We start from the raw sequence: 26,495 nt of genomic DNA, 5'->3' as shown, positions 1-26,495 counted from the left end.
ATATGTTCTCACTCATAGGTGGATGCTGAACAACGAGAACATGTGGACTCAGAGAGAGGAGCATCACTCACAGGGAACAGTTGTGGGGGTAGGGAAGAGACAATGTGGGGTGAGGAGGGATAACATGGGGAGAAATGCCAGATATAGTATACACCTAAAGCAAAATAAATAAATTTAATCTATCTATCTATCTGTCTATCTACCTACCTCTCTCTCTCTCTCTCTCTCTCTCTCTATATATATATATATATATATATATATATATATATATATATATATTGTGCATAGAACCACTTTAAAATTATTAGCTCATTATTATTTCTCTATTTTTTAGTTAATCTGCAACTAGATAGTTTATATTGATCTGCAATAAAATGTTTCACAATCCTTCCTAGAAGAGGTTTTTCTTATCAATGGCCATATGATAAAAATACATCATTTGGCAATGCCTGAGAAATGAATAAACCAAAATTTATAAGGGATAATTAGTCTTGTCAGAATTTCTGGATTTAAGGAAAGACTTCACTTGAGCAGTTGTCTCTTACAGTTTGGCTCATGAATTTCTTCTCTAATTGTTCATTCTATTAGCATAAAAGTCTTCACTATCTTTCAACTAAAAGAAACACCTTCCTGAACCCCATACTGTCTTTTTCCTGATGGCTTATGTTGCTCTTCCCCACAGTCATATTAAAATGACACAAAAGTGTTTTCTGCAACAGTGTTCACTTTCTTAAGTTCTTTCACTTTCTTCTTGGAAATGAAAAGCCCCTATTATTTTATTTAGACAAGAAGAAAATTGGTGGGAATAATTTAGATTTGTTTGATAAGAAACCAAAATTATCTTTTGTATGCTCTAATGCATACTGAATGTTTCTGAATATTCCATGTATGTTTGAAGAGAAATATTTATTTTCCCTTTTGAGAATACATGCAAACCTATATATAAACGCATATAGTACTCATGCACAAACGTGTAGAATGTTTTCTTCAATCGTTATACTCATCATTTCTGTCTGCTCTGCTGAGTTTCTAAGATAGGTTTAAAATCTTTCAATATTAGTATTGGTAGATTTATCTATGCTGTCTATACATTTTTGTTCTATGTATTTTGTAACTCTGTACATAAAGAAGTTCATGACTATCATATCACTGTTATTTTTACCACTGTGAAATATTTCCCTTTGCCTCATATAAATCATTCACTTTGAATTGTATTTTGTCTCATGATAACATTCTTCAGCTTCTTTCTTTTGATTAATACCTGCTAGCAATACATTATTCTATCCATTCACATTCTATCTATCTTTTTATGTGTTTTAATTTTAAGTATGGCTCTTATATAGCAATGGATTGTGTTTGAAAGATTTTAAGACATTCATCTGTATTTTGATAGAATTTAACTCATTTTTAATTAATAAATGCTTATAGGCATACCCACCATTTTACTTCATGCATTCTATTTTTGTGAATTTTAAAAAATCTGTTTTCTTTTTCTTTCACTCTTTTCTGATTGATATAGTAATCTGCTGTTGTTATAATTTTACCTTTTTTCCTATTATTTGGATGTTATATAGCCTTTTTCTTTTGTGCTACTAGTAATTTGATATTTAAAACATATAAGTAAATCTCTAGAATACATTAGAAGCTACATAGCACTCTAGAACATCTGATATCTGATTTTTTTACATTATCATAAAAAATTTCTTAGTCTCAATTATAAGTTTATTGGATTCTTTACACACCCCTGTTCTTTATATCAAAATCTTGTATATTTTATTAGTTTATCAGGATTTTGCCAAAAATATCTTTAAATAAAACATGTTAAAAGGGCTCAAGAGTGCTAAACTTTCAGAGGTTCTTTTTCTTCAAAATATGTCTATTATATCTCTTGAATGCTAATTTAAAAACTCTAAATTCAAAATTGTTTTATGACAGTTGAAGATTTACAGTGTGCTGATGCCAACTTTTATTTTCTTCATGATAACTATTTTTAAAATAGACTATTTTAGAAGTCTTAGATTTAAAAAAAATGCAAAGATAATACTGAGTTCAAAACAGCCCCAGCTCCTCCACTATTAACACATTACCCTAATAAGACTAATGATCTAATACTGATACATTATTATTAACTGAAGCCTATATTTTATTCAGATTTTTCCATTTTTACCTAATGTTCTTGTTGTATTCCAAAATCTCATGTATATTCCCTTAGTTGTCATGTCTCCCTAAGTTCTCCTTGGCTGTGATGGTTTCCCAGACTTTCCTTGTTTATGATAATCTTGACAGCTTCAAAGAGGCATAGTCAGGTATTTTCTAGGAAGTCCTTTAAGATTTCTCTGGCATTTTTTTCCTGGTTAAGGTAGAGGATCTCAACAGTAAAGTGCCATTTTTCTCACATCATAGCAAGAAGATATACTATCAATATGACTTGTCATTGTTAATGTTGGCCTTCAACAACTGGCTGAATTAGTGTTTGTCAGATTTCTCCCCTGTAAATTTACTGTTATATTTCCTCCATTTTTGTGGCACTCTTTAGAAAGCTATTATGTGCCACCCACTGTTAGGAAGTAGAGAGTTATTCTTCACCTTCTATAAGGTAGAGTATCTATATTTGCTTATTTAAAATTTTTCTAGGTAGAAGAGTGGTCTCCTTTCTCTCACTTGTTTATTTACTCAATTATTTATTTATATCAGTATGTATTCATGGATATTTACTTTATAATTTGAATTGAAATCAAAAATTTATTTATTCATTTTGTTGCTCAAATTTCTCCAATATTGACCATTGAGAGCTCTTTTATCTAGAACCTGTATTCCTTTGAAGCTACATCGCACACTGGAATATCTCAGAATGCAAAACTGGACAGCCATTAAAAAAATAGTTTGGCAATTTCTTGCAAAACTAAATTGCCTCATTATAAGGCAGTTTGGCAATATACAAAACAGAGTCCCACAATATAATCCAGCAATCACACCACTATTATTTTTTTTTTTTTTGGATTCCAAAAAGAAGTAGTCTTTCTTTTTAGTGTTTTCTTACTTTCTGGTGCTACATAATGTTCCAGATTCATCTTCTATATTTCTTGCGTTAGTTTTAGAACTATTTCTTCAAGGAGAATTGTTTCATTTTTATTGGAAATTGGTACTAGAAACCAAGGTTCGTGTGACCGATATGCTTGTTATTCCTGGGATGTGGTTTTATCTAGGTCGTCTTAGCTGACAGAATAAAGAAATATTTGTGTGCATGCTAACCTATGTGTATATACATATCTATACATATTTCTATATGTAATCCTTTGTATCTATATTAAGCTAAGCATGAGTTCATGCTGATATCTCCAACTCTAATATATTACCACATGGATTATTTTAGCTTCTTCTAGTTATCTATAAACTCTGTCTTTAACAGTAAGAAACCTGGCTCTTACCATCCATTTACTTAATTGTTTAATTCTAACATATGTATATACCAATATCATAATCATTATCTGGTAGATGGAAATTAATCTACCAGAGTACATTGTTGAGATACATATTTTAAAATTTTAACCTTACCAACTCCATGCATTTTTAAAGTTTATTACACCAGCAACTTTCTCCCATTACCTTCAGTAAGTTTCTCATACATTTATATTATAGTTAAATCATTGTATTACATTCTGCATTCTGTGCTGGGATTCTCCAACCTTCATTTTTAAATTTGCATACATTTAACTTCACCCTTAGTGCTGTAAAGTTCTATAGATTTTGACAAAATGCAGAGTGTATCATGTATCCATATTTGCAGTGTCATGCCTATAATAGTTCCAATTCCCTAAAATTACCCTGGTGCTTCCCCTATCCAAGCCTACTCATAAACCAAGAGGAAACACTGATCTTTATACAGTTGCTGTAGTTTCATTTTTTCCAAAAGGTCACATATAATATGAATCAAATAGTATGTCGTTTTCTAAGACTGTTGTGGTTTTTTTTTTTCACTTTGAAATATGTGTTTAAGATCTATCCCTTTTTATGGCTTGATAGCTCAATTATTTTTATCACTGAATAATATTCCACTATATTGATGTGCTACACTTTGCTCATGCATTCACCTATGGAAAGACAACTCAGTTGCTTCCAGATTTTGATGATTAGGAATAAAGCCACTATTAACATTCATGTGTAAGTTTTGCATGAACGTAGGTTTCAGTTGATAAATATCTAGTGATGTGATTACTGGATTGTATGGTTAGTCTATGTTTTAGATTTGTAAGTTGCCAAACTGTCTTCTAACGATAGGATTTAGTTTTGTAAGAAATTGCCAAACCATTTTTTAAATGACCGTCCAATTTTGCATTCATTGGACATCTGGGAATGAGGATTTCCATTGCTCTGCATCATTGTTAGCAGTTCGCATTGTCCCTTTTTGGACTTCAGCTCTTCTAATAGGTGTACAGGGGGTTCTTACGATTACTTGCAATTGCCATTACCTCATCACAAGTGAAGTGGAGAATCTTTCTATATGTTTATTTGCTATTTGTATATCTCCTTTGTTGTGATGTTTATTCAGATAGTTGGCCCATTTTATTTTATTTCAGATTCAGGGGGCACATGTGCATGTTTGTTACATAGTTATATTGCATGCTGATGGAAATTCAACTTCTAGTCTACCCATTACCCCAATAGTTAACATTGCACCCATTAGGTAACTTTTCAGCCCTTGTCATTCTCCTACTCTCCTCCCTTTTGGAGTCCTCATTGTCTGTTATTTCTATCTTTATGGCAATGTGTACCCATCGTTAATTTCCATGTAAGTAAGAATATGTGGAATTTGGTTTTCTGTTTCTGAGTATGTTCACTTAGGATAATGACCTTTGGCTTTACTCATATTGCTGCAAAAGACATAATTTCATTATTTGTATGGCCACATAGTATTCCACGGTGTATATATACCACATTTTATTTATCCAGTCAACCATTAATGGACACTTCTGTTGGTTTGATGACTTTGCTTTTGTGAGTAGCACAGCAGTAAACATACAAGTGCAGGTGTATCTTTTAAATAATGATTTATTTTCTTTTGGGAGACAGCCAGTAGTGAAATAGCTCTACTTTTAGTTATTTGAGAAATCTCCATATTGTTTTCCACAGAGGTTGAACAAACATTTCCACCAACAGTGTATAAGTGTTCCCTTTCTCTATGTGCATACCAACATCTGACGTTTTAGCAGTAGCCATTTTGACTGATGTAAGATGATATCTTACTGTGGTTTTACTTTGTATTTCTCTGATGATCAGTGATGTTGAGCTTTTTTTTCCTAAGTAAAAAGGAAAAATTTAGAAGCATTGCATTGCCTGACATCAAATATCCTATAAGGCTATAGTAACAAAATATGCATGATACTGGCACAAAAATAGACACACAGATTAGTGAAACAGAATAGATAATGCAAAAAAAAAAAAAAAGCCAGTTACTTACAACCAACTGATCTGCCACAAAGTTGACAAAAATAAACAATGAGGAGAGGACATTCTATTCAATAAATGCTGCTGTAAAAATTGGCAAGCTATATATAGAAGTATAAAATTGGACCCCTATCTCTCACCATACACAAAAATTAACTCCAAGTCTCTCTAAATCTCCAGCTCTAGTATAGTACCACATGGATTATTTTAGCTTCCTCTCATTATTTGCAAAGATGGATTCAAGACTTAAATTTAAGACCTAAAGTTGTAAGAATCTTAGAAGAAAATCTAGAAAAAACTCTTCTGGACATTGGCCTAGGCAAATAATTTATGATGAAGACTCCGATATGGTTTGGATTTGTGTCCCCACCAAATCTCATGTTGAAATGTAAGCCTCAGTACTGGAAGTTGGGCCTGGTGGGAAGTGTTTGGATAGTGGGAGCAAAACCCTCATGGCTTGGTGCTGTCCTTGCAATAGTGAGTTTTCATGATATCTGATTGTTTAAAAGTAAATGACACCTCCCCAGACTCTCTTGCTCCCACTCTTGCCATGTGAGATTCCTGCTCCCTCTTTGCCTTCTGCCATGATTATGAGCTTCCTGAAGCTCTCACCAGAAGCTGATGTTGACACTTTGCTTCCCATACAGCTTGGAGAACTGTGAGCCAATGAAACCTCTTTTCTAATAAATTATCGAGTCTCAAAATATTTCTTTATAGCAACACAAGAAGGCCTAATACCCACGCCAAAAGCAAGTACAATAAAAACAAAAATAGACAAATGGAACTTAATTAAACCAAAAATCTTCTGCATGAAAAAGAAATAATCAGCATAATAATTAGACAACCTACAGAATGGGAGAATATACTTGCAAATTAAACCTCTGACAAAGGACTAATATCTAGAATATACAACGAACTCAAACAATTCAACAAGAAAAAATAAACAACATCATTAAAAGCAGGACAAAAGACATGAACATACATTTCTCAAAAGAAGAAATACAAGTGGCCCATTGTTACTTTATAGATGAATTTTTAAGAACTCTTTCTATATTTCACATACAAGTTTTTATTTTATCATGTATGTGTTTTAGAACTATTTCTCCCAGTCTATAATTTGTTTTCTTAAATTGTCTTAACAGTGTCATTCAAAAGCAAAAGCAAAGTTTTTAATTTTTTGTTTGTTTAATTTTTTTGTGTTTTGGTGCTCTACAGGTTGAGCATACCTAATCAGAAAATTCAAAATTCTCCAAAATCTGACACTGTGAATGCTGACATGACATTATACACATAAGTACTTAACACAAACTTAGTTTTATACATTAAATCATTTAAAAGATTGCACAAAATTACTTTCAGGCTATTTGTATATGGTATAAAACATAAATAAATGTGTGTTTAGACATGGCTCCCACTCCCAAGATATCTCATTATGAATATGTAAATATTTCAAAGTCTAAAAAATGTGAAATCTGAAACACTTCTGGTTTCATGCATTTTGGATACACGTATTTAAAAATAATTTTTATCTGAAATAACTTGTATCTTGTATTTAAAACAACTTACATCTAAAAACAACTTGTATCTAAAACAACTTGTATCTAAAAACTAATTACCAAAGTAAAGTCATGTAGTTGTCTTCTGGAATTTTTTGTGGAATGTTTTGTCATTTTGTGCTATACATTTGGGTCTATGATTCATTTTGAGGGTTTTTTTAAGATATAATGTCTGTGTGCAGATAAGTTTTTAACATACGGATGTCAAATTTTTCTATCATTTGTTGCAAAGATTATCCTTTTCCACTGAATTTTCTTTTTCCAGTTTTCAAAGGTTTGTTGATTATATATGTTTGTGACTATGTCTCTATATTCTGTTCCATTGATCTACATGACCATTATATTGCCAATACCATTTCCTTGCTATAGCTTTATAGTAAGTTTTGAAATAGAGAAATAAAAGTTTTTAATTTTGTTTCTCTTCAGTTTGTCTATTATTAGTCCTTTCCCTTTCCATATAAACATTAGAATTAATTTGTTGATATGTACAAAATAGCTTCTCGGGATTTGGGTTGGAATTACATTTTACACTATTGACCAAATTTGGAAGAATTTACATCTTAACAATATTGACTCTTCCAATCCATATCTCCATTATTTAGATTTTATTTTATTTCTCTTATCAGAGTTTTGGACTTTTTGCATATAAATCCTGTACATACATTGTTAGATTTGGCGTTAAGTGTTTTATTTTGTGGCACAGTTGTGAAGAGTATTGAGTTTTAATTGCAATTTTAATTGTTTAACACTGATATCTAGAAAATCAATTTGTTTTTGGATGTTATCTTTTGATCTCAAATTTGTGGGAATAGGGTTGTTCTTAGTAACTATTATTCTATTAAGGTTCATGAGACCAGTAGTGATGACTGCTCTTTCACTTCCACTATTGGTAATTTATGTCATTTCTCTTCTAGTTGTATTTAGCTTGGCTGGAAGCTGGATTACTTTAGTTGACTTTTCCAAAGGACCAGCTTTAAGTTTTCTTGATTTTCTTTTCTTTATCCCTGTATTTGGTTTCATTAATTTCTTTTCTAATTCTTAGTTACTTTAGGATTGACTTCTCTGTTTACTTTTAAATTTTCCTCTACTCTGCTTTTCTAAGAATTAAGCTTATATTATTGATTTTAAATATTTCATCTTTTGTGATATAAGTATTTTATACTATAAATTTTTCTCAAAGCACTGCTTTAAGAAAATGAAAGATTGAATAACATCCAAAAACAAATTGATTTCCTAAATATAAGTATCTTTTTAAAATATAAGTACCTTTTTAAAAGAATGAGTATCTTTTTTAAAAAACAGACTAATAAAAGAAAAATTAAAGCTTTTGCTTTATCTTCATTTGTTCTTTCACTAATGCTCTTCTTTATATAGATTTAAATTTGTGGCCAATGTTATTTCTTTTAAAATTTTTATAGATGGGTCTACTAGCAATTAATACCTTAAGTTTTTTGTTTGTCCGAGTTCATCTTTATCTTATCCTCACTTTGAAGGATAATTTTATAGAATAGAATAGAATCATGAATAGAATTCTAGATATATAAAGTTTTTCTTCCAACATTTTAAATAGTTTACTCCACTCTCTTCTTGTTCGCATGGTTTCTAGTTAGAAGTCTGCTGTAATTCTTATTCTTGTTTTTCTATAGGTAGATTTATTTTCATCTGGCTTCTTTCAAGATTTTTAATTTGTTATTGTTTTCTATACCTTAAATATTTTTAAAACTAAATATGGATTTTTTTTCAGTATTCCTCTTGACTGATGTTCTTTGGTCTTCTTGTATGTTTATATTGATGTCTGTCATTAATTTTTGAAAATTGTTGGCTATCACTACTTCAAATATTCATAGTATATTTTTATTTCTGCTTATGATATTCCAATTATCTGTATTATAATTTTTGAAATTGTCTTATATCTTACAGTTATTGGATGATCAGTCACTGTTTTTTTCTTTTTTCTTTTTTTTTTTTTTTTGCTTGTTTTACTGTTTACATTTCAGTTTGGGAAGTTGCTATTGACCTAATTTGTAAGTATTTTCTTAGCTGTGTCCAGTCTACTAATGAGCCTTTCAAAGGCATGCTTCATGTTGTAAAATAATATTTTGGTGTTCTATTGATAGCATTTCATTTTGATTTTTTCTTAAGAGTTTCCATCCTTTCACTTATCTTACCCATCTGTTATTGAACATGGTCTACTTTTTCCACTGGAGCCCTTAACATGTGAATCACAGCTATTTAAAATTATCTGTCTAATAATTCTAATTTGGTATTATATCTGAGTTTAGCTTAAATTATTCTTTTATCTCTTCAGACTGTGCTTTTCTTTGCCTTTCATCATGCCTTGTAAGTTTTTGGTAACCGCTGGGCAAAATGTTTTGTATGCTAGAAACTGAAATAAATGGGTCTTCAGTGCGAGGTTTGATGTTAATCTGGCTATGAGCAGGGCTGTATTTGCATATTTTGTATCTAGATGCTGAAGTTTTTAAAGTTCTTTAGATTTCTTTTTTCTTTCCTCTCTTAATTTTGGACTTTCACAAGAGCTCTTTCTCAGATAGGGTCCACATCTTGCAGTTCTTTTATCTGTGATCTACTGTTATTATACTGGAGTCCTGTTTGTCTGATGCTAAGGTATATGGAAGAGGTAGCATTCCATACTTTTATAACTGCATCTCAACCTTTTGTAGGTTTGTATCCTTGGTTGCAAATTTCACAAGAGTTCCTTGATTTTATTCTCACCCTTATATGAGACAGGCAGACTAGAAAGGGCTAACAGGCAAGAAGCCTGAGAAATTCTTTTCTTTAAAAGTGGGATAAGGATTTGGTAAAGTCATTCTCCCTGCAGAGTAGATATTTGTAGTGGAGCAAGCTCAGGCTGTATTCCCCAATGGTTATTCTCTTTTTTTCCACTGCAAGATTCTTTTCTTGGATCTTGAACATGAGAATCTGGTCAGTTTCCTGAAAATAAAACACAAAAGACCCTAGCACCCATGAGTCTTCACTTTGAAGCTTATCTACACAATCGCTTCTGTAATTTGTCCACGTTCATGGGCTCCAGTGCCTTCTGCTGCATGTAAGAACATCTCAGCCATGACCAAGAGGTGTAAAGGCTGTTAAAAGATGGGACCAAAAAAGCAAGGGAGTTTGACCTATATATATTTGGGTTGAGAGAGAGAGAGATTTTCAATATTTAATGTGGTGATGGTTAATTTTATAAGCCAATTTAAGTGGGCGAGGGGATATTTAGATAGCAGGTAAAAACATTATTTCTAGGGGTGTCTGTGAGGACATTTTTGGAAGAGGTTAGCATTTGAACAGGTAGACTGAGTAAAGAAGATCATCCTCACCAATGCAAGTGAGCATCATCCAATTTCTTTGGGGCCTCAATAGAACAAGAAGACAGAGAAAGAGTAAACTCACTCACTCTGCTTGAGCTGGGCCATCCATCTAACTGCTCCTGACCTTGGACATTTGCGTTCCTGATTCTCAGGCCTTAGGGCTTAAACTAAAACTACACCACCAGCGTTCTTGGGCCTCCAGCTTGCAAAAAGCTAATCATAGGATTTCTGAGTTTTCATAACCGTGTGAGCCAATCTTTATAATAAGTATCTTTCTATACACACACACACACATACACACACACACACACAGGTAATTTGTCTTGTTACTCAGTGGAACCCTGATAAATACAAGTGCCATGATAATTTTCAATTTTGCTTCTGCTTTAAATAAATAGACCTCTAGAACTTAAAACAACTAAATTATCTTGATCTATGTGGGTGGACCAAAGAGAAATAAAATAAAATGGCTGTAAATGTTCAAAGCTGGCCATGAAGCCATTCTACAATTCCCCAAAAGCTTACATAGTTAATAATTGATAGAGAAAATAGTCTTGGACTGGATCTAACTAAAGCCTCCCATGTACTTTTCACTAGAATGCTCTGCTCCCCATTTACTTTTGACTAACATTTTCATAAGTCAATTAAAGTGTTTTCACTTTATGTCAAAACTAGATATTAAACAAAAGTATCAATTATTAAACCCCTAGCCAAGTAAAAAGTGAATAATAAAATGAACTTAAATAAATTAATATCCACATAAACACACACACACACAAGATAGTTATTTAATTTTTGGTGTTATCTTAGTATATCTTATATTCACCTACAATATTCAGAGAAATACTACTCATAAATACTGCAAAAGGTTTTCCAGGTGATATTAAAATATGTACTGGGGTAAAAGTAAATATAAATTTTTCTTCATTGATAAATTGAGTCTGTTCTTTCCCAGTATCTATGAACAACATTTTTTCATTTATTATTTTCAGCAGCAAAACTTATAAAGATTTCTACCTTGTTATCTTAGAATCACAATTTCTAATGTACTTACCTGTTACATTAAAAATATATTAAGTCTTTGACTACCTCCAGAGGTGTAACAATTTCTTTCAGATTTACCATTCATCTAGGTTCTGCCATTTGAAAGGAAAAAAAAGAGAAATGAGTAAGAGTAAAAGAGATTAGGAAGAATAGGTAAAAGAAGGAAAACTACCCTCTTCTTATTCATAATAATGTTTACTGTAGACATTTAATTTGAATGATAATTATTAAACCATGATTTCTTAGTCTCTTGTCAAGAACTCTATGTATCTGATTGGAAGATACCAATAATTTTTTTGCAAAACTATGTCAATAATATTATTTTAGAGAAGAAACCACTTTTGTTGATTGCATGTTATCTATAATCATAAACTAAATATAAAACCTTCTAACCTGAAGTACAGTGTTTTTTAACACTGAGATCTCTTGCCCCAGGTGCCCTAAGGAGGTAGTGTCTACTGCTTGTGTTCCTATCAACAGGGTCTTCCTTGTAAGTAAGCCCAGGTAGAGTGGACATTATTGGCTGCATACACAGCATTAGAACTCTCCTTCCCATATCTGCTATCAAGATTATTATTCAGGTATTCTACAGCTTTCAAACTCTACTCGTTAACTTCAGGGAAGATGATACCACCTTCATCTTCAGCTGTGCATCCGATTGACTTTATGCAGTTGCCTCCTGCCATTCACCTGGACATAGTCATTGCTTTAGTGTCAAGTCACTAGCAAGGCTCTATTTTAATATTCTGGTAATTAACCAGAAAACACATACGTTAAATTGCTACTGTCAGCTTTTCTAACCACCAGAGTAGTACCTTTAACATGAAATTGCCTGCAGAAAAGGATAGCACTGAAAAGGTCAAAAACAGGTCCTTCATTACATTCCGAAACTACTGAATCAGATAACAGTAAATCTACTTTAACTGAATTGGTGCTTGAATAAATTCCTTTATTCAATATAATTCCTTTATACAATAAATTCCTTGAATTGTTAAGGCAGTGTATTAGTCCAGGTTGTCCAGAGAAACAGAACCAATAAAAGATCTATCTATTTATCTATTTAGAGATTATAAAGAATTGGCTCATGCAATTATGGAGGCTTGGAAGTCCCAAAACTTGCTAGCTGGAGTCCCAGGAGAGCTGACAGTACAGGTTCATGCTGAGTCCAAAGGTCTGAGAACCAGGAAAGCAAAGGTTCTAAGTTCCAGTCTGAGACTGAATCCAAGGCAGAGGATTGATGACCCTGCTCAAAAACCCTCAGACAGTGCAAATGAATTCATTAACTTTTGTTCTATTTAAGCCTTCAGTAGATTGAATGAGCCCACCAACATTGGGCAGGCAGTCTGCTGTACCCAACCTACCTATTCAAACACTAATCTCTTCCAGAAACACCCTTTTAGATGAACCTAGAATAATGTTTAAATAAATATTTGGGCACCCTGTGGCCCAGCCAAATTGATACATAGAATTAACCATCACAGCCACATTAAGCAGAATCTTCATCACTTGCAACATAAAATATTTTAAGCAATATACAAGTTTTTTCATCTCTGAAGGATGAAGCATTTCTTAACTGTTTGATGATTTAACCCCAATATTTTTTCACGATTGTAATTACTTATCATTAATTGTATCTTATCTTATATATGTGATTACTGTAAAATTTCCTCCTATATTTTATAGCCATAATTATTAGAAGAGTTTAATAAATGTAGAAATAATTCTGTAAGAGTTATCAAGAAAGAAACAGGAAGAAAGGTGAACCAAATTTTTCTGACAACCCTAGGAAAATACATGAATACGAGTCTTTTCCCTTTCTTCATTTCTTTGTGTGTTTCTGTGCATGTACATGCAGACACCAGTGTATAAGTCAATTATTTCTAAAAGGTAAAGAATTTCAAAGGTCAAGATTCACATCAGTTGATATTTTGTACATCCACTACTCTGTATGCATTTTCTAACATTGTGATTAGATGTAAGTTTTATATTACAGGAACTGGAGGTTTCTGTATGATATTATAATCACAATTCATTGTAGTTTGAAAAAGTGAAATATGACCTAAGCTGTAAATAATTAGATATGAAAATAATTATACATATATTTTCATATCTAATTATTTACAGCTTAGGTCATATTTCACTTTTTCAAATTCCAATTAATTGAATAGATTTAAAACTATGCACTAACATGTGGCAAATTTTCTGAGAATAAATGGAAGCTTTGAACTCTATTGCTACTTTATGAAAGACTAAGCCACATCTATCAAGGCCTCAGATACAGAATCAGGTAGATTCAAAGGACAGTCTACCAACTTATTAAAATATGACTATTTCAGTTAATTAGATATTTAAAAGAATTTATGCAGACAGGAAGCATATTTTTTTCTTGTTATTAATATTTTTATTATGTTACAGCAGCTATAGGCAGGCTCTCCCTATCAGTAGATAGAACAAAAGTGCAGTTAGAGATGTGATTTCAACAGTTTTGAAGAGTAACTCACCCGAAATGACTTATTAGTCCATTAACACTTAAAAGTGGGATAGTTTTCAGACTGAAGTCACAAATGCACCTGTTGTTCTAATACCAAATTTCCTTTCTTATTGCAAAAGTGATATATTTTTATTTCATGATATTTAGGGATTATACAATAATTAAAGAAAAAAATAGAAGTCATCCACAAGTTCACTAGCTAAAGATGACTACTCCTAACATTTGGTTAAAGGTACTTGCTTTTTGTTTATTTATATATGTGTAAAAATATATGTCATTTAAAATTTAATGTCATCCCTTAGAGGTGCAGATACTTGCTTTTATTTCTTCATAGCTGGGTTTGTACACGGGTCTTTCTTTTCACATTTGTAGTGGAAAACAAATTTAAGTTTTTCATTTTCAGGTGATTGTAATACTTCTTATTAGCTGAATTATTTCTGCATTAGCTCACTCGTTTTTTCAAAGTTTCAACCACTCCGTCTTTTCATTTTCTTTCTTTTCATGGTACAATGGCATTGTGGGAAAGCCTTCAGCTTGCACACAGCCTCAGCATCTTAGCTGAGAGATCACACAGATAATTGTGTTTAGTTACGAATATCTGTTCCTGACACATCGCGTCTGTCCTTGACCTTCTCTTGTCACAGGCAACACATGGTAGTTTCTCCTGCGAAGCTCTCTGCTGTCCAGTTGCTAGTTATCACCTTGGCATATATTTCAACTTCCATTCACTTCCCAGTTTGAGCATTTACATTCCTTCTTACCCACTACCTCAATGGATTCTGAAAAGGCTCAAAAACTCACACACAATCTCTAAAGCTGTGTCCTGAGGACACTGAGACAGCACAGTTAGACAGCTGTGCCCAAGAAGGCGTTCAGTTTGGTAATGTACTCCCTCCTTCTCTGACTCACACTTCTTTTTCCCTTTCTTCTGCTTTCCTGGGATTGCTCTCACTAAATAAATGTTAGCACATAAGCTTCTGCTTCCAGATCTGTTTTCCTGAGAACATGTGCTGAGACAGGGTGCATCTATTTTTTGTGTGGGGGTGAGGCTAATCCCACATTTTCTTTTTTAAGTACATTGTGTTGTTTTGGATGATAGACTTACCCTTCTAAAATATTTTGTGTATGTTATTGTCAAATTGATTTTATTACACTGCACTCCTATTATCTACAAAAAATGAACATTTCATTCCTTTTTCTTATATTAATAATTTGTGTGTGTCTGTCAAAGGAAATGGGGGATGAGGTGCATTGACTTTAAATTTCTTATTTTAAATATAAAAGCATGGAGGGAGAACAATTATTATTTGCCAAACCACTTGGCTAAGTTTACTATGAAATATTGGTGGCAGGGCACATGGCTCTGATTGAGTAATAATAGACCATTTGTCAAGAATTAAAATTTTCTCTAAACTAGTATTTCAATATACAACTTGACCTTCACTGACTGCTTAGGATATCATCTCCTTCAAGCTATTCTTCAAATGATTCCATTTAAATTATGTCTTTTGTCTTATTTTATAGCACTTATCACCAATTGACATGCTACAAATTTTATCTATTATTATAATTTAAATTCACTAATGTATAAGCTCTATCAAGGCAAGAATTATTTTCTGTTCTGTTTAGTGCTATGTTCCCAATACCTAGAACAGTACAGCTGAAATCTAGTAAGCACCTCTGCGTATTTGATAAATGAGTGTATTCTGATTTAGGGAAGATTCTTATTTCCTTATTTAGATATTTTAAGTAATGTCTTAAATACATGAAATGTCTCAGAAATTACAAAGGGACTTTATCTCTATCAATTTGTTTATACCTAACAAGAACCTATCAGGTAGAAAGGCCAAGTTTTTTCTGTGCCCTTTTTACAGATAAAAAATCTACAACTTTTAGAGGTCATTCTCTTAGATAAGAGAATAACCATGACCTTTCTTGCTTTTGAACCTTACAGCTGATATTATTGCTCTTTTAAGAATAAGCCATGTCTGATTATAATATCACAGCAGCCAGTCCATTTTATCATGGCTACATATCTGTCATATGTTGAAAGATATGCATAGTCATTGAAACTATGCAAATTGTTAAATTTCCTCTGACACTGAAACAGTTTTAGCACATATGTATTCTCATATCCAACTGTTTATCTACCTTCTCTATGGGCTGAAAGTTAAGGAAAGAATGAAGTGGGACAAGTGTTGAGTGTGTTTGTTAGTATAACACACACATATGAGCATTTATATGCACAGATGCTGTACCATTAGGTAGTATTTTAAAGGAAACAGATCACTAAATAATTTACTCCTATAATTCTCCACTTGATTCCCATGAAAGTCTACTGACAACCCTAGCATTTTCATCATCCTAAATCTAATTTTCCTTTTTGCTTCAACTTACATATCACCTTTATATAACACTGAAAAAAACTTTTCAATTTTGTGCAATTCAAGAACCAAACTTCTGATCCACTACTCTTGCCAATCAATTAGTCAAAACTAAGTAGCGTGAAAACAAATGTGATCATCTAAGGAGATTTTTATCTCTTGCCTTTACTGGAAAACAAAGACTGTGGTGAGAACTACTTTAGATTATGTATGGATTGCTTCAGTCAGTAGCAAAATAGGTAATTCTTACCCTTTCTACAGCTATTTAAAAGCCAACAGTGGTTTCCAATTATTCACCAAATATGTATATCTCATGTGTTAACCAGTAACAATACAAAATGACAAAAGAATAATGGAATTTCTCATTCAACTCAAGGGTATTATATGCAATGCAAAGACATGCTACTCACACCGAAACAGACAATGAACACACATTGTGTGACACACAAGGCGTAAAAATAGAGATATGTGGGTGGCAAAGTATCTGCTGTGACAAAGTTCTGATTTACTAATTATCTGCAACACATTTTGGATCCCATAACTGCTACCCCAATCTTTTTACAATCCACCAGAGGGTGATTTTGGCAGGTTGTCAGCAGGCAAATAAGGAAATGAGTTGGGAAACATTAATAAAGGTTGAAAACGACAGCTTTTCATGCTTTGGGCTCATCATTCAAACATAACAAAAAAAAAAAAAACCTCCAGATGAGGAACAGAAACAACAGACAGAGAAGAAGGGAAAGAAAGAAGCAAATATTTATTGACAATAAAGTTACATTTTGAAGTTCTTGTCATATTTTTTTAGTGTTTTTCTTGACATTATCTTATATTTTTTCTTTTTTAGAAAATCAATAAAATATTACTCCATGATAATAAAACAATTTGCTCCTAAATATAGCAAAATCTTCATCCGTTTTAAAATCGAAGGCAACTACATATTATCAAGGTTCCAAAAGAGGAACAAAATTGTAACAGCTATAAAGATACTTTTAAAAAAGAACCAGAGCACCAATATAGAGAATAGGCTTTCTATGATTAAAACAAGATGGAATTCATAATGTTGTATATTTTCCTTCATTTCCTAATGTGCATTTCTAGAATTTTTACTGCATTTATATGCAAAATATGTGTATACTGGGTTCAGTACATTAGACTACATATTGACTGAACAAAACCCCAACTTTATAAGGAATTATGGATATCAGGAATAACTGGAGCTTAAACTGTGTTTAGCTTAGAGGTGTATGTCAGTCATGTGTGATAGAAAGAACAAAACCTAGAGTAAAACAACTGAGTTTCAGCTTTTATCTCTTCAATTTACCAGTTCTGTGCCCTTGGGCAAACTTTTAACTTCTAGGAACCTCAGATTTGCTGTTTGTGAAATAGGCACATCCTTTAGAAAGCTGTTAACCTTAAATAAATGTGGATGTGACAGTGCCCAGCTCAACTGAAGAACACACGTCATAGTTTGTTAAGTAAAATTCTAAAATGAAAACATAATGTTATGAAGTATAAAATAATATTTCTGTTTTAAGAAATTAATCATAGGGCATTAAAATATTCCATATATTGAAATAAAACCTTTTATCCTCCCTAGCAAAAAATGAAAATTACGTGGGTTTTTTTGTTTTTGTTTTTGTTTTTTATGATACTGAGTCTCACTCTATCATCCAAGATGGAGTGCAGTGGTGCAATCTCAGCTCCCTGTAAGCCCTGCCTCCCGGGTTCCAGTGATTCTCCTACCTTAGCCTCCTTAGCTGGGATTACAGGTGTGTGCCACTACACTCAGCTAATTGTATTTTTAGTAGAGATGAGGTTTTCACCATGTTGGCCAGGCTGGACTTAAACTCCTGACCTCAAATGATCCACCTGCCTCAGCCTCCCAAAATTCTGGTATTACAGGTGTGAACCACCCTGTGCCCACCTTAAAAATTATGTTTTAACTGACCTATAGTCATAAAATTGATATAATTAAAAATATAGAAAGGATAATACAATGAATTCCTGTTTAACCTTATTGTTATATACAGTTTAAATATAATTTCATATGAAATATTATGAGCTTGAAGCTTTCTTTCTAGCCCATCCCTAGTCTTATTTATTTCCCCCATTCAAATCATTAACTAGAACTTCATCCTTATTTTTAGCTTTTTTACATACAAGTGCATCTGTTGAAGGTAAATTTTTTCAAGTATTGTTCTGAGACTAACATTTTTGGCATTCAATATTCTGCATTTGTGATGCAGAATTTCTTATTTCTTATTTTCTTTGTTATTTAGCTGCATTTCTTTTAAACAGATAAATAACATTTGCCATGTAAACATAGAATGTTTTATTTCTTTCTATTAATGGACACTGAAGTTCCTTTAAATTCTGTTTTAAACAATATTTTATTGAGGATCTTTATACATACCTTCTTCTGCACATGTACAATAATATTATTAGATTGTTTACCCAGGAGCTCAATTGCTAGGGTGTCTTAGAGCTCACCTGATATTATACACTTATTTTATTGAGACAGAATTAAACCAATTATAGCAGTGGGAAAGCTAAAAGTAGACTCTAAGCCTTCTTAATCTTATTTCTGTGCATTTGACACTGGCAATACTCTATCCATCTATGCTTTTTTGCTGTACAGATGCTTGTATATTTATTCCCATTACAACCCAAGAAAGTTCTCGCTTACTACTTAAAGGCTCCAATAAAGTTGTTGACTAGGCATTTACAGAAGGTTGCAAGAACACTGGATTGGGAATCAGAAGCCTTCAGCTTTACTCTAGACTGTACTATTAACTCCCTGTGGTCATTACAGAACACATGTAACTTCAGTGTGCCTTTAGACCTTTCTTTGGAGCAACAAATCACTCACATGGTATTTCTGCTTGACTCTCCTGGGCATCTCAATTTTAACACATACAGAGCTGAACCTGTTCTATGAGTCCTCCTCCATTCTCTCTTTTCTGTACACTATTCCTCCTCTAGCTTCTCAATCAATATATTTTTTATAAGCCCTAATAGCTCAAAAGAAAAGCCTGAGAGAAATTCTTTACTATACACTATCTCTATCTCCCACTATTAAATGTTTACTCATTATCAATAATCTACTAATACCCACCTAATCCAAGCCCCTGATTACCTACCCCATTGCTGTCAGTGTTTCTCACCATATCATGACTTCTACAGTAGTTAGAATATATTTAAAAGATAAATGGGATCAGGTCACCACTTGCTTAAATTCCATAGGCTCCTGACTAATGGAATTGTTCTTAAAATAAAAGTCAAATTTTTTACCAGCCAAATCCCTTAGAATAAAAATCAAAGTCCAATTTACTTGCCAGGCTTTTACCAGCCCCATCTTGCACCACTCTCACCTTCATTACCTGTGCAACAGCCACACTAGCCTTTTTTCAACTGCTTACTTGTGCCAAGTTCTTTCCTATCCCAGGGCCTTTGCACATGTTCTTTCTTCTGCCTAGATCACTCTCCCTCATACCTCATATAGCTGGCTCATCCTTCGGATGTCAGATCAATTATAAGTTCCTCAAAGAGGTCTCCTTTGCCCATCAGATCTAAAGTAAACCTATCACCTTATTCACTCCTAGTATTACCAATAATTTTCTGTTTGTATTTATCACTGTATTAGTTTTCTAGGAATGCCATAGCAAAGTACCATGCCCTGGGTGGCTAAAACAAGAGAATTTATTATCTCACAGTTTCAAGGACTAGAAATCTTAGGTGGAGATGTTAGAAAAGTTAATTTCTTCTGGGGGCTGTGAGGAAGAATCTGTTCCATGCCTCTCCCTTAGTTTCTGGAGATTTGCTGGTAATCTTTGGCATTCCTTGGCTTACAGAGCAGGACTTTGACCTCTGCTTCCATCTTCACATGGCATTCTCTGTGTGTTTACATCAATGTCAATTTTCCCTTCTTACAAGAACACCAGTCACATTAGATTAGGGGCCAACCCTTCACCAGTTTGACCTCATCTTAACTAATTATAACTGGAATTATCTTATTTTCAAATAAAGTTACATTTTGAGATATTGGGGGTCAGGACTTGAGCATATGAATTTTTAGAAGACATCAATTAACAATAAGGATTTATTCAAATTTATAGTTTTATATGTGTTTAATTGTCATTTCCTCGAATAGACTCTAAACTTATTCACAAAGAAGTTTTTTTTCTGTTTCTTTTTTTTTTTTTAACATGTATAGTCAATGCCCTCTACAGGCTTGGCATCTGATAAACAATAAATATTTATTATTTTTCTACCCATATAATTACATGATTTATAAAGTCTATTACTGTTCTGAGTTTTGTGATTTTGCTCTGGCTGTACCCAAATTTATCATAAAAACTTTATCCAATGCCATCCTAGGGCAAAGTTTTCCAAATGTAAACCATATGTCAAAATAAGGTAGACATAAATCTTGTTTTGTTTCATAACTTCCTAAATAATTCAAACCAAAATATGTATGCTTTTAGAAAGGAGATGAAAATATTGCCATAGTTCACTTAGTAACATTTCAACCAACATTCAATTTATTTTAGCTCTAAGGAATAAGATCTAAGAATAATAATATAAAATGTAATCCCACTATATTTTATGCTGGACCACAGAAATTTAGGAGAATTCATCTCTACAATTCAAAATATCACTGTCTATGCTGTCAGTAAAAGCTCTGTCTTTCCTTCTTTTTATATCCATCCAACTCCACCACCAGAGCTTTGAATCCAAACATAATCCTGCATTTATTCTATTTTTTCCCAGCCTTTCCTTACTCGTCTTTTTTACCAGTTCCATTTCCTATGCTGTCAAAAAAGCATGAGTCTTTCATTTTAAGAAGGCTTGTTTAAATCTTCCAAATCTATTATTGGATCTGGTCTCTCAATTCAACCTCCTTGATATTTTTCTTTAGCATCTTTAAATCAATCCTGTCACCTCTGCTAGATGAATCCTCAAAAAATGCCATTTTCATTATGCCACTTTCCTGATTTAAAACTGTGTGGGTACCACATCACCTATGGAATCAAGTTTAAACTTCTAACTCTCCATTAACTAGACTGAAATTGCTCATCCTTTACACATTTCCACTGTGTCTCAGAATTAAGACCTTTGAGGTATTCTCCCAATAAATCTTGCCAGTGTCTAACTCTCACTTTATTTACATTGCTTTTCCAAATAAGAAAGACCTACCTATTTCTTCCAGAAAAATCCAGCTATATCCAGTCATTAAATTCCAGGTTAGAAATTTTCTCTCATGGACCTAACTCTTGTGATCCACTCAATCTTCTCTGTCGGAAATTTTACAGCAATTTTAGTTTAAGAAGCAACATGGAAAAGATATATTTTTAGTCAGATGAGTGAACATTAAACTTTTGGTTCATCTGTGCTTTTTGGCATTCTTCAAATCTCAATAAATATATAACCATCTTCAGTATCATCCACAATTAAGCCTGAGCTACATGAAATCAATAAAGGCATATCTTTCAACAAGACTGAGTCTATTTCATATATAAACTATTCCTTTTATATTGTTAATTGTTTTGTACTTTGATTTTCTTAATAGCTAAGAAAGTTTTCTTTAAACTTTCTTCACATCAGCCTTTATATGTAAACTAGGTATAATTGTAAGATTTCATAAGAAGTAAACTACTATCTTTAAAAAGTAGTTTATTTCTTCAGCCAGGCGCGGTGGCTCACGCCTGTAATCCCAGCACTTTGGGAGGCCAAGGCAGGTGGATCACGAGGTCAAGAGATCAAGACCATCCTGGTCAACATGGTGAAACCCCATCTCCACTAACAATAAAAAAAATTAGCTGGGCATGGTGGTGTGTGCCTATAATCCCAGCTACTCAGGAGGCTGAGGCAGGAGAATTGCCTGAACCCAGGAGGCGGAGGTTGTGGTGAGCCAAGATCGCGCCATTGCACTCCAGCCTGGGTAACAAGAGTGAAACTCCGCCTCAAAAAAAAAAAAAAAAAAAAGTAGTTTATTTCTAAAAAACCTAGAAAAGGTCTGTAGTGCTTAATAACAAGCCTTTGCAAACACACGTCAGCAGAAATCTTAGAAATCATCAAGCTATGGAAAGCACATGGGAAAATCTTGAATTTTCTCTTATCGTAAATGAAGTTTTCTTTGAAAACTTTTCTTTATTTGACAATCTACTTTAATATGAGCATGGTGGCTCACATCTGTAAAACCAGCACTTTGGGAGGCTGTGGTGGGAGGATCACCTGAGGTCAGAAGTTTGAGATCAGCCTGACTAACCTGGGGAAACCTCCTCTCTACTAAAAATACAAAAATTAGCCAGGTGTGGTGGCATGCACCTGTAATTCCAGCTACTCAGGAGGCTGAAGCAGGGAGAATCACTTAAACCTAGGAGGCGAAGGTTGCAGTGAGCCAAGATTGAGCCGCAGCACTCCTGCCTGGGGGACAGAGGGAGACTCCATCAAAACAAACAAACAAAAAATAAATAAATAAAAGAATAAATGAACATATTACATATTTTATAAAATGTTAAAGTAGCTGTTTGATGCCACAGTTATTTATTGTCAGTTTATAACACTAATTAAGACAATATTCTTTTAAAATTCTAGAAAATTTTCTGGAGAAATAATTTTTCTTTTATATGTTCAACATAGCTGATTTTATTTTTCAATATACTACTACTGCTCACATTATTTATACCATGCAGTATAGGTAAATTTTAGTTTGTTAATAGGCTGTCTATATGACACAGAAAAACAAGTCTGTTTAAAAGAAAATCAAATTTTGCAATTTTCCTCATAAAACAAATGACGTATTTCCTACTTTATTTAAAACTGAATCGCTATTTTCTCTGAATCGACAGGATGTTTTGACATTGTTAAACCTTTTGGTGATATGTACTATCATATTTAAAACAAATATTTTACCAATATTCTTTGAGAGAGAGGCATGTTGCTAATATACTCCCCTAGAAAAGGCCATCTGGCTCCTCTCTGTTCTGCACATGCTTGCTCACTGCGGTACAAGTTCTTTACAAGAACCAGCCCATTCATCTAAGTTAGTACTTACAGGCAAGACCGAAGTTATACTGAGTTGAATATTAAAGTTTAATAGAGCTTGGGAACATCCAGTTTAACTAAGATTAAATTAAGAGTTACAGTTAAAGTGTGTTTTTGTGAGCATCATATTACCATCTGGTTCTTCTCTACCTGAATCATTCCTGGTCTATAAAATTGAGATATTGATCTTAATGACAAGAAGTGGATTCTGACAGAAGACAAACACAAGATGAGCTTTTCAGCAGTACAAGAAAGTATGTTTTAAACAGCACTTTTTCCCCCCCAGAGAATTCTATAAGTGGCCCATGAAATCTAGTCCAACTCTCTTATTTCACAAATGAACCAACCAATGACTTTGAGAGACAAAGTGAGGGACTCAAGGTCTCACAGCAAAATCAACCGATTATCTTCTTAATATTGCATGTGATCCTCCCTTCACTCTGAAATGATTTTGTTAGATACATTCATACTGACTGTCTGAACTAGGGTTTACAAACAACCTATCAAAATACCTCAAATCTGGCATATAAGGGAAATAATCAGTAGGGTGGGTCACAATTGCTTAAAGTTAATAAGAACAGTGAAGTAACTGATGGCATCCAGAAATACTAATGAATCACTTTTCAGCATGGTAACTGCCAGAAGTATCATTTCATCATTTTACACTTGTGGGTACATTTGCATTTCTTTCTTCTGTATTTGTGAGTATTTGTTCTAATTACAAACTAAAATCATGTTAAAAGTGACGATCCCAGAATCCTCTATCCTGAGCCACACCCTCCCTCCTCTAAAGCCTTTGGAATAATCTTATCAGTGGTTTGGCATCTAGGGCTGTCTTACATGATTTTAAATGATTCAGACACTTCTTCTTTATAGCTACATCATGATTGCAAGGGTCTTGAGAACACTATGCTTTATAAATCATTATAGTTCTAACAGACTCTCATCAGAGGTCTAATGCTCAGCAGAATACATTGTGCTATTAGACAATTAATAGATGCACATTGATTGACTATTAGGGTTGTCTCTCTTCATTGGGTTTGTGAGAGTGAGGTTAATATGTTCCAGATGCTGAAGGAAAGATTTGAATTGAAGGAATTAGCAATCGGTAATACCAATCATTGATTCTGTGTCATAGGGACCTCTGACTGAATACAGACATGAAGGGGTCAGGCAGTTTCCATGCAAGGACTCTATAATATCTATACAACCTCTCTGGCCTTACATATCTGCACTGTTTTTCTGGATTAGAGGTCAGAGCACTTTACAGACAATGTCATATTTACCTTTATGGTATTCTCTGACAGTTGAGAAGGGGATAATGCTTAGCCCATTTTCCTCTATTGCCACAGGGAAAAATATAAGCAAAGAGCGTCTGAATCATTTATACAGCACTGCACCATAAGGCAATGAAAGAGGCAGGTGCAGGTCTCAGATGGTTGTCTAAGTCCAAATTCCACGCTCTATCTGCTAGATAATCCTGCCTTCCCTCTCAATAGAATACTTCCCTAGATAGTTCCTGAAACATTTATAGCAGAAGGCTACAGAGTGACTGTTATAGAAGTTTGTGGAAAACTTCCAGGCATCTAAAAATGTAAGAAATGGCCACATTTCACTTTGGGTATTCACATTCGAGAAATGATGTGGGTTTTTTTTTTCCTCCCCTCAAATATTCAAAAGTTTGATCTAAGGCAAAAGTTTTACTATTCTGCCCTAAACTGGAGGAATGAAAACATCCATGAATTTTCATCAGTTGGCTGTAGGCAGAAATTTCCTAGTTTGCAGGAAAATGGCTTAAAAATCGAAGCTGAGATGAAATACTTGAACTTCTTGTGTGAACCCATGAAAGTAATATTTTCCTTCATCAGCTGATATGGAGCTTTGCACAACCCTACATTACTTCAGTATAAAAATGGCTTTTCCTGTCTAAAATGTCACAAAACTATTTGGATTTTTTAGAACACATTCATAAAAGATTTCTAGTCCCCTTAATTTTGGCATATGTCATCATTTTCCTCTTATTCTTTATCTATTCCCATATTTAACAGAAAATACCTGTAACTAACTTCCTTTAACCTTCACTGTAAGGTACACATGTGTGATGAGTGGAAAATGGGATAAAATTGGAGAACTTTTTATCCATTGGAGTGTGAAAAGCAAAGGACAGAAATTTGCCTTCTACCTAGCAGGAAATTGTGATCATATTGAATGTAGTACACTCTACTACATTCTACTAAGCTCTAGTAAGTAGAATAGTCTGACTCAGTTGCCACAGGAAATATATCCACTAAGTCTGTTTCCCTGAATTATCAGCTGCACTGTGATGATAGCATGGTGTCACATAGGCCATTTGGTTGTCAGTTACAATCACCATAGGCTAATCAGAAAAAGCCATTTGATGACGCTTTGACTATTTCTTTATCACACCCAGCTGGTGAGTCAGTTTTACCTCTATGGCATGCATCTAATCAAAGCCATTTCTCAAAGATATTTTTTATTTCAGATCAATAAATATTTCTGGAGGCATCAATTACTTGAAAGCTGCCATAACACATGCTATAAAATATTTATGCTAATAATACCATTAGTAATGTAAACATGAATTTATAGATCCATCCAATCACAGGCATCTATTTGTTTAAAAAATTAATTTGCATTATAAGATGTGTGCTTCCTCTTTAAAGGACTTATGGATGAAGCACTCAATAATCCTTTCACTAATATTCCTCTGCAAACCATTTTGTGAGCTTTCTTAATTGTTAGAATTTAAAGCCAACTAAAACACTAAACAAAGTGAACTTATCAAATGTTGAAACAAATGGAAGCCCTTACGTATCTCTACATCACTTTCTAATATAGATCCTGCCTTGGAAATATTCTCTTGTCAGAAGGACATATGTTTTGAGAGTCTTTTCAATAGTAATTCTGGGGAAATTGTACATCTTCACATTTTCTTGTTAGCTAATCTTTCCTGTTTTATTTTAAGTCAGAAAGAATTGAAAGGTTGCTGAGTGGATTAGGAGCACAGGTAATCATTAGTGAATGAAGGAAAGCCATTGGTGTATATAAGAAGCAAGAAATATTTATGGCTTCATTAGTATTACAATTCAGTGTAGATTCAGCGTAGAGTTTACATTCAGCTCCATGAATTGACTTGTGCCAACACACACGGGCTACCGCAGGTTCTCAGAGAAGC

At 33.3% G+C, this 26,495-nt stretch overlaps 1 long non-coding RNA gene across 1 annotated transcript; it reads right to left on the bottom strand.

The window, feature by feature from the left end:
• Positions 1–11,383: 11,383 nt before the first annotated feature.
• Positions 11,384–25,491, bottom strand: LOC144581514 (uncharacterized). Its single transcript, XR_013532405.1, has 2 exons — positions 21,449–25,491; positions 11,384–11,469 (listed from the first exon to the last, which is right to left on the bottom strand). It is a non-coding gene; the product is annotated as an uncharacterized LOC144581514 (long non-coding RNA).
• Between the last annotated feature and the right edge of the window lie 1,004 nt (positions 25,492–26,495).

This window comes from Callithrix jacchus, chromosome 2, assembly GCF_049354715.1.
Source record: "Callithrix jacchus isolate 240 chromosome 2, calJac240_pri, whole genome shotgun sequence".
NCBI classification, from domain to species: domain Eukaryota; kingdom Metazoa; phylum Chordata; class Mammalia; order Primates; family Cebidae; genus Callithrix; species Callithrix jacchus.
This window is presented reverse-complemented; position numbering and strand designations above follow the sequence as displayed.